The sequence below is a fragment of the Carcharodon carcharias genome, chromosome 33, assembly GCF_017639515.1.
Source record: "Carcharodon carcharias isolate sCarCar2 chromosome 33, sCarCar2.pri, whole genome shotgun sequence".
Classification (NCBI taxonomy): domain Eukaryota; kingdom Metazoa; phylum Chordata; class Chondrichthyes; order Lamniformes; family Lamnidae; genus Carcharodon; species Carcharodon carcharias.
In genome coordinates, this window is record NC_054499.1 from 16,194,534 (window position 1) to 16,204,787 (window position 10,254).

The window sequence follows — 10,254 nt, forward strand, 5'->3', positions numbered from 1 at the left end:
CTCACTGACACACAGAGAGAGACAGAGGGGACAGTGCTCACTGACACAGGGAGACAGAGACAGAGGGGACAGTGCTCACTGACACAGGGAGACAGAGACAGAGGGGACAGTGCTGACTGACACACAGAGAGAGACAGAGGGGACAGTGCTCACTGACACAGAGAGAGACAGAGGGGACAGTGCTCACTGACACAGGGAGACAGAGACAGAGGGGACAGTGCTGACTGACACACAGAGAGAGACAGAGGGGACAGTGCTCACTGACACAGAGAGAGACAGAGGGGACAGTGCTCACTGACACAGAGGGGGGTGGGGGGGACAGTGCTGACTGAGAGATTGGGATTGGGACTGGGACTCACTCCGCTCCCGCCCCCCGCTCCGTCTCTCTCTCTGTCCCACTCACTGTTTTGCGGGACTTTCTTTCCCAGGGCCCCAGGCCTCAGGCTCCGCCCCGCCCACTGGGGAGCCCCGCGCTCCGATTGGCCGAGACGTTTGTCGATCACCCGCCCGGTGACCGGGGCAACCAGGCTGGCGAGAGGAAAACAGAGCAACGGATTGATGGTGGTCCCGGGTTGGGGGGGATTGGGGGTTGTGGCCGCTTTGGCGGGACACGGGTCAGCCTGGAGCCGGGGCCTCCCTGTGGCTTTGCAAACCTCCCCCCGCTCAGGCCCACATGTCCGTCCTTAGCCCGCTGCACCTCACCTTCCAACCGGGCACTTTACAGCCTTTCGGACTGAACATTGAGTTCAACAACTTCAGACCATGAGCTCCCTCCCCCTCCCCCTCCCCCATCATCCCCACCCCCTCCCCTCCCCCTCCCCCATCATCCCTCCCCTCCCTCCCCCTCCCCCATCATCCCCACCCCCTCCCCTCCCCCTCCATCCCCTCCCCCTCCCCTCCATCCCCTCCCACTCCCCCATCATCCCCACCCCCTCCCCTCCCCCTCCATCCCCCTCCCCTCCCCCATCATCCCCACCCCCTCCCCTACCCCTCCATCCCCTCCCCCTCCCCCTCCATCCCCTCCCACTCCCCCATCATCCCCACCCCCTCCCCTCCCCCTCCATCCCCTCCCCCTCCCCCATCATCCCCACCCCCTCCCCTCCCCCTCCATCCCCTCCCCCTCCCCCATCATCCCCACCCCCTCCCTCCCCCTCCATCCCCTTCCCCTCCATCCCCCTCCCCTCCCCCTCCATCCCCTCCCCCTCCCCCTCCATCCCCCTCCCCCTCCCCCCTCCATCCCCTTCCCCTCCCCCATCATCCCCACCCCCTCCCCCATCATCCCCACCCCCTCCCCCATCATCCCCACCCCCTCCACTTCCCTCCATCCCCCTCCCCTCCCCTCCCCTCCCCCTCCCCCTCCATCCCCCTCCCATCCCCCTCCCTCCCCTCCCCCTCCATCCCCCTCCCCTCCCCCTCCATCCCCCCTCCCCTCCCCCTCCATCCCCCTCCCCTCCCCCTCCATCCCCCTCCCCTCCCCTCCCCCTCCATCCCCTTCCCCTCCCCTCCCCCTCCATCCCCTTCCCCTCCCCCATCATCCCCACCCCCTCCACTTCCCCTCCATCCCCCTCCCCTCCACTTCCCCTCCATACCCCTCCCCTCCCCCTCCATCCCCCTCCCCTCCCCTCCCCCTCCATCCCCCTCCATCCCCCTCCCCTTCCCCTCCCTCTCCCCTCCATCCCCAACCCCTCCCCTCCCCCTCCCCCTCCATCCCCCTCCCCTTCCCCTCCCCCTCCATCCCCTCCCCCTCCCCTTCCCCTTCCCCTCCCCTTCCCCTCCCCTTCCCCTTCCCCTCCCCCTCCCCCTCCATCCCCACCCCCTTCCCCTCCCTCTCCCCCTCCATCCCCAACCCCTCCCCTCCCCCTCCCCCTCCATCCCCCTCCCCTCCCCTCCCCCTCCATCCCCCTCCCCTCCCCCTCCATCCCCCTCCCCTCCCCCTCCATCCCCCTCCCCTTCCCCTCCCTCTCCCCTCCATCCCCAACCCCTCCCCTCCCCCTCTCCCCCATCCCCCCTCCCCTTCCCTCCCCCTCCATCCCCTCCCCTCCCCTCCATCCCCTCCCTCCCCCTCCCCTTCCCCTTCCCCTCCCCTCATCCCCTCCCCTTCCCCTTCCCCTCCCCCTCCATCCCCACCCCCTCCCCTCCCCCTCCATCCCCACCCCCTCCCCTCCCCCTCCATCCCCCTTCCCCTTCCCCTCCATCCCCCTCCCCTCCCCCTCCATCCCCCCTCCCCTCCCCCTCCATCCCCCTCCCCTTCCCCCTCCCCCATCCCCCTCCATCCCCACCCCCTCCCCTCCCCCTCCATCCCCTTCCCCTCCCCATCCCCTCCATCCCCACCCCCTCCCCATCCTCACCCCCTCCCCCATCCTCACTCCCATCCCCTCCCCTCCTCATCGCCATCCCCACCCCCCTCTGCTCCATCCCCTCCCCTTCCCCTCCTCCATCCCTACCCCCCTCCCCTCCATCCCCTCCCCCCTCCCCTCCATCCCATCCCCCTCCTCCCCTTCCCCCTCCTCCATCCCCACCCCATCCCCACCCCCTCCATCCCCACCCACTCCATCCCCATCCCCCTCCATCCCCACCCCCTTCCCCATCCTCCTCCATCCCCACCCCTTCCCCATCCCCCATCTCCCTACATCCCCACCCCTTTCCTCATCCCCCTCCCCTCCATCCCCACTCCCTTCCCCTCCATCACCACCCCCTCCCCCTCCATCCCCTTCCCCATCCCCCTCCATCCCCACCCCATCCCCCTCCATCCCCACCCCTTTCCTCATCCCCCTCCCCTCCATCCCCTCCCCCATCCCCCTCCATCCCCACCCCCTCCCCCATCCCCTCCCCTCCATCCCCATCCCCAACCCCTCCCCCTCCACCCCCTCTCCTTCTCCATCTCCATCCCCATCCCCCTCTGCTCCATCCCCTCCCCTTCCCCTCCTCCATCCCCTCCCCCTCCCCTCCATCCCCCTCCCTCCATCCCCATCCCCAACCCCTCCCCCTCCACCCCCTCTCCTTCTCCATCTCCATCCCCATCCCCATCCCCCTCTGCTCCATCCCCTCCCCTTCCCCTCCTCCATCCCCACCCCCTCCCCTCCATCCCCACCCCCTCCCCTACATCCCCTCCCCCTCCCCTCCATCCCCTCCCCCTCCCCTCCATCCCCTCCCCTCCATCCCATCCCCCTCCTCCCCTTCCCCCTCCTCCATCCCCATCCCCATCCCCCTCCATCCCCATCCCCCTCCCCCTCCACCTCCATCCCCCTCCCCCCTCCACCTCCATCCCCTTCCCCATCTCCCTCCATCCCCACCCCTTTCCTCATCACCCTCCCCTCCATCCCCACTCCCTTCCCCCTCCCCCTCCATCCCCACCCCCTCCCCTCCCCACCCCACCCCCTCCCCTCCCCTCCCCTCCCCTCCCCTCCCCCTCCCCTCCCCACCCCTCCCCACCCCTCCCCCATCCCCTCTCCATCCTCATCCCCATCCCCTCCCCTTCCACCCCCTCCCCCTCCTCCATCCCCTCCCCCTCCCCCTCCTCCATCCCCATCCCCCTCTGCTCCATCCCCACCCCCTCCCCTCCTCCATCCCCACCCCCCTCCCTTCCATCCCCTCCTCCCCTTCCCCCTCCTCCATCCCCACCCCCTCCCCATCCCCCTCCATCCCCACCCCCTCTCCATCCCCACCCCCTCTCCATCCCCACCCCCTCTCCATCCCCACACCCTCTCCATCCCCACCCCCTCCCCATCCCCCTCCATCCCCACCCCCTCTCCATCCCCACCCCCTCCCCATCCCCCTCCATCCCCACCCCCTCCCCCATCCCCCTCCATCCCCACCCCCTCCCCCATCCCCCTCCATCCCCACCCCTTCACCATCCCCCTCCATCCTCACCCCCTTCCCGATCCCCCTCCATCCCCACCCCCTTCCCCATCCCCCTCCATCCCCACCCCCTTCCCTAACCCCCTCCATCCCCATCACCCCCATCCCCTTCCCCATCCCCCTCCATCCCCACCCCTTCCCCATCCCCCTCCATCCCCATCCCCCTCTCTTCACAATATGTATAGTTAAATTTTTATATATGTATTTTCCCCATCTATTTTTCTATTATTATCTTTTTAAATTTGTTTGCATTCATTGTTTTGTCCCCACCTTTTAGCCACTTTGATCTTTTCTCCCACCCCATCCCCCCCACTTAGTGCCATCACCCTAAGAGTCACAGGGACTCGAAACATTAACTCTGTCTTCCTCTCCACCGATGGTGTCGGACCCGCTGAGTTTTTCCAGCTACTTTTGTTTTTGTGCCACCTGTCACTTGCTCATTCTGCTTCCTACTCTCAATGTCACCTTTAGCGCCTCCTTTAGCCAGTACCCACCACCGTCAACGCCCTTTCACCCTTCTGTTTCTCACCACCTCTCCTTTGCCTCCACCTATCATTGCTGGTCTTCTATTCAGCTTCACCCGTCCCACCCCTGTTAAACAGTATATATTTCACCACGTTTCCACTTCTCTTTAACTCTGAAGAAGAGTCATACAGACTCGAAACGATAACTCTGGCTTTCTCTCCACAGGTGCTGTCAGATCTGCTGAGTTTTTCCAGCAATTTTTGTTTTTGATTGTAATACAGAGTGCGGATTATACCCGGTGTGGATTACACAGGGTGTGGTTATAGAGGGTGCGGATTACACAGGGTGAGAATAATATAGGGTGCCGATCATACAGGTTGGGGTTCGTACAGGGTGCATATTATATGTGGTTTATACAGGGTGGGTATTATTCGGGGTGCTGATTATACAGCATGCGGATAATACAGTGTGGATTATACATGATGCGGATTACACAAGGTGGGAATTATACAAAGTGGGGGATTATACATGGTGCAAATTATACAGTATGAGGATTATACAGGGTGTGAATTATACCAGGTGTGGATTATACAGGGTGTAGATTATACAGCATTCAGAGTGTACAGGTTGGAGATTACATGAGGTGAGGATTACAAAGCGTGGAGGTTAGGGGATGATACAGGGTGGGGATTATATGTGCTGTGGATTGTACAGGGTGGGGATTACCTGGGGTGGAATAACATGGGGCACATTGCACAGGGTGCAGATTACACATGGTGGGGATTATACTGGTGTGGATTATACAGAGTGCAGATTACAAGGGTGCAAATTATACAGGGTCTGTATTATACAGGGTGCAGATTATATAGAATGGGTATTATGGAGGGTATGGATTATTCAGTGTACAGATTATACAGAGTGCAGTTTACACAGGGTGTGGAATAGACAGGGTGCGTATTATACCGAGTGCAGATTATAAGGGTGTGGATTATACAGGGTGCAGATTATATAGAGTGCAGATTATAAGGGTGTGGATTATACAGGGTGCAGATTATATAGAGTGCGCATTATACAGGATGAGGATTATACAGGATGTGGATTATGCAGGGTGTGGATTATACAGGGTTCATTTTATACAGGGTGCGGATTATACAGTGTGGATTATACAGCGTGCAGACTATACAGGCTGGAGTTTACACGTGGAGGGGATGAAACGGTATGCTGATTATACAGGGTGCAGATTATCTAGGGTGCGGGTTATACAGGGTGGGGATTATACAATGTGTGGATTATACAGGGTGCTGATTATAAAGGGTGTGGACTATACAGTTGCAGATTATCCAGGGTGCGTGTGATACAGTGTGTGGATTATACAGGGTGGGGATTATACAATGTGTGGATTATACAGGGTGCAGATTATACAGGGTGCAGATTATACAGGGTAGGGATTATACTGGTTGTGGATTATACAGGGTGCGGATTATACAGGGTGCATCAAACACAGCATGTGGATTATACAGAGTGGTGATTGTACATGGTGCAGATTATACAGGGTGGGGATTATACAGAGTGTGGATTATACCGGATGCGGATTGTACAGTGTGGTTTTTACAGTTTGCAGCATATACAGGGTGGAGATTACATGGAGTGGGGACTATACAGGATGAGGATTATACTGGGTGCGGATTATACTGGGTGCAGATTATACAGTGTGGATTATACAGTTTGTAGAGTACACAGGTGGAGATTACATGGGGTGGGAATTACATGGGGAGGGGATGATACAGTGTGCAGATTATCCAGGGTGCGGCTTATACAGAATGTGGATTATACAGGGCGGGAATTATACAGTGTGCGAATTATACAGGATGCGGATTATACAGGGTGGGGATTATATAGGCTGCGGATTATACAGGGTGTAGTGTATCCAGGGTGAGTATTATACAAATTGCAGATTATACAGAGTGGGAATAATACAGGCTGCCAATTATACAGGATGGAATTTATACAGGGCACATACTATAAGGGTGTGGTTTATACAGGGTGGGTATTATTCAGGGCACTGATTATACAGGGTGCAGATAATACAGTGTATGGATTATACATGGTGCAGATTAGACAGGGTGCAAATTATACAGGGTGTGGATCATACAGTGTGGGGATAATACAGGGTGTGCGTTATACCAGATGTGGATTATACGGGGTGCGGATTATATGGCATGTGGAGTGCACAGGTTGGTGATTACATGGGGTGAGGATTACAAAACGTAGAGATTATACAGAGAGGGGATGATACTGGGTGCAGATTATATGGGTGCAGATAATACAGTGTATGGGTTATACATGGTGCAGATTAGACAGGGTGCAAATTATACAGGGTGTGGATCATACAGTGTGGGGATAATACAGGGTGTGCGTTATACCAGATGTGGATTATACGGGGTGCGGATTATATGGCATGTGGAGTGTACAGGTTGGTGATTACATGGGGTGAGGATTACAAAACGTAGAGATTATACAGAGAGGGGATGATACTGGGTGCAGATTATATGGGTGCAGATTATACAGTGTATGGATTATACAGGGTGCAGATTAGACAGGGTGGAAATTGTACAAGGTGGGGATTATATAGGGCCTGGATTATACAGGGTGCAAATTATACATGGTGTGGATCATACAGTGTGGGGAGTATACAGGGTGTGCATTATACCAGATGTGGATTATACGGGGTGCGGATTATACAGCATGCGGAGTGCACAGGTTGGTGATTACTTGGGGTGAGGATTACAAAGCGTGGAGATTATACAGTGAGGGGATGATACAGGGTGCAGATTATATGGGTGCAGATTATTCAGAGTGCGGATTATACAGTGTATGGATTATACAGGGTGCAGATTATACAGGGCATGAATTATATAGAGTGTGGATAATACAGGGTACAAATTTACAGGGTGTGGATAATAAAGGATGCGGATTATACAGGGTACAGATTATACAGAGTGGGGATTATACAGGGTGAGGATAACATAGGGTGGGGACTGTACAGGATGCTGATTATACAGTGTGAAGATTATACAGGGTGAAGATTACACCGGGTGGGGATTAAACAGGATGCATATTATACAGGATGCAGATTATATAGGGTGCATATTACACAGGGTGCATATTATACAGGGTGAAAATTATACGGTCTGGGGATTATGCAAGGTGCAAATTATACATGGTGGGGATTATACCGGGTGCATATTATACAAGGTGTGCTTTAAACAGCATGTGGATTATACAGGGTGGGGATTATACAGGGTGGGGGTTATACAGGGTGGGGGTTATACAGGGTGTGGATTATACAGGGTTTAGGTTATGCAAGGTGCGGATTGTATGGGGCATGGATTATACAGGGTGCGGATTATACAGGTCATGGATTATATAGGTCATGGATTATATAGAGTGTGGATTATACAGGGTGCGGATTATACAGGGTGGGTATTATTCAGGGCGCTGATTATACAGGGTGCAGATAATACAGTGTATGGATTATACATGGTGCTGATTAGACAGGGTGGAAGTTATACATGGTGGGGATTATACATGGTCTGGATTATACAGGGTGCACATTATACAGGGTGTGGATCATACAGTTGGGGGATTATACAGCATGTGTGTTATACCAGGTGCGGATTAAATGGGGTGTGGATTATACGGGGTACGGATTATACATGGTGCAGATTATACAGCATGCGGAGTGCATAGGTTGGTGATTACATGGGGTGAGGATTACAAAGCGTAGAGATTATACAGTGAGGGGATGAGACAAAGTGCAGATTATACGGGTGCAGATTATACAGGGTGCGGATTATACAGGGCGTAAATTATATAGCGTGTGGATTATACAGGGTACAAATTTACAGGGTGTGGATAATAAAGGGTGCGGATCATACAGGGTACGGATTATACAGAGTGGGGATTATACACGGTGAGGATTACATAGGGTGGGGATTGTACAGGATGCTGATTATACAGTGTGAAGATTATACAGAGTGAAAATTACACAGGGTGCATAATTTACAGGGTGCGGATTGTACAGGCTGCATATTATACAGTATGTAGATTATACAGGGTGCACATTATACAGGGTGAAAATTATACGGGCTGGGGATTACACAGGGTGCAATTTATACATGGTGGGGATTATACAGGATGCAGTATATACAGGGCACAGATTATACATGATGCGGTTTATACAGGGCATGCATAGTACAAGATGTTGTTTATACAGGGTGCGATTATACAGGGTGTGGATTATACAGGGTGTGGTGTATACAGGGTGTGGATTATGCAGGCTGTGGATTATACAGGGTGCGGTGTATACAAGGTGTGGATTATGGAGGGTATGGTGCATACAGGGTGTGGTGTATACAAGATGTGGATTATGCAAGGTGCGGTGTATACACAGTGTGGATTATGCAGGGTGGTGTATACAGGATGTGGATTATGCAGGATGTGGTGTATACAGGGTGTGGTGTATACAAGGTGTGGATTATGCAGGGTGTGTTGTATACAGGGTGTGGTGTATACAAGGTGTGGATTATGCAGGGTGCGGTGTATACAGGGTGTGCATTATGCAGGGTGTGGTGTATACAGGGTGTGGTGTATAAAGGCTGTGGATTATGAAGGGTGTGGTGTATACAAGGTATGGATTATGCAGGGTGTGGTGTATACAGGGTATGGATTATGCAGGGTGTGGTTTATACAGGGTGTGGTGTATACAGGGTGTGGTGTATACAATGTGTGGATTACGCAGGGTGTGGTGTATACAACGTGTGGATTATGCAGGGTGTGGTGTATACAGGGTGTGGTGTATACAGGGTGTGGATTATGCAGGGTGTGGTGTATACAATGTGTGGATTATGCAGGGTGTGGATTATGCAGGGTGCGGTGTATACAAGGTGCGGTGTATACAGGGTGCAGTGTATACACAGTGCGGTGTATACAGGGTGTGATGTATACAGGGCGTGGTGTATACAAGGTGTGGATTATGCAGTGTGTGGTGTATACAGGGTGTGGTGTATAATAGATGTGGATTATACAGGGTGTGATGTATACAGAGTGCGGTGTATACAAGGTGTGGAGTATGCAGGGTGTGGCGTCTAAAGGGTGTGGATTATGCAGGGTGTGGCATATACAAGGTGTGGATTATGCAGGGTGCAGTGTATACAGGTTGTGGATTATGCAGGGTGTGGATTATGTAGGGTGTGGATTATGTAGGGTGTGGTGTATAAAGGGTGTGGTGTATACAAGGTGTGGATTATGCCGGCTTCGGTGTATACAGGGTGTGGATTATGCAGGGTGTGGATTATGCAGGGTGTGATGTATACAGGGTGTGGATTATGCAGGGTGTGGTGTATACAATGTGTGGTGTATACATGATGTGGATTATGCACGGTGCGGTGCATACAGGATGTGCATTATGCAGGGTGTGATGTATACAGGGTTTGGTGTATACAAGGTGTGGATTATGCAGGGTGTGGTGTATACAGGTTGTGGATTATGCAGGGTGCGGTGTATACAGGGTGTGGATTATGCAGGGTGTGGTATATACAGGGTGTGGTGTATACAGGGTGTGGACTATGCAGGGTGCGGTGTATACAGGTTGTGGATTATGCAGGGTACGGTGTATACAGGGTGTGGATTATGCAGGGTGTGGTGTATACAGGTTGTGTGTATACAAGGTGTGGATTATGCAGGCTTTGGTGTATACAAGGTGCGGATTATGCAGGGTGTGGTGTATACAGGGTGTGGATTATGCAGGGTGTGGTGTATACAAGGTGTGGTGTATACAAAGTTTGGATTATGCACGGTGTGGTGTATACAGGGTGTGGTGTATACAGGGTTTGGTGTACACAAGGTGTGGATTATGCAGGGTGCGGTGTA

At 54.3% G+C, this 10,254-nt stretch overlaps 1 protein-coding gene and 1 pseudogene across 3 annotated transcripts in view; one reads left to right on the plus strand and one right to left on the minus strand.

The window, feature by feature from the left end:
• The window catches only part of ap4m1 (adaptor related protein complex 4 subunit mu 1), a 44,315-nt gene extending 43,590 nt beyond the window's left edge, over positions 1-725 (minus strand). Inside the window, exon 1 of one of the 3 annotated variants that reach the window (XM_041178713.1) lies at positions 703-725. The gene's annotated coding sequence lies outside the window, so the exon portion shown is untranslated. Of the gene's footprint in view, positions 1-359; positions 466-702 lie in introns of those variants that run through there. The other 2 variants (XM_041178711.1, XM_041178712.1) reach the window with 2 other exon arrangements.
• Positions 726-833: 108 nt separating this feature from the next.
• Positions 834-4,567, plus strand: LOC121272276 (annotated as a pseudogene).
• The last annotated feature ends 5,687 nt before the right edge of the window (positions 4,568-10,254 follow it).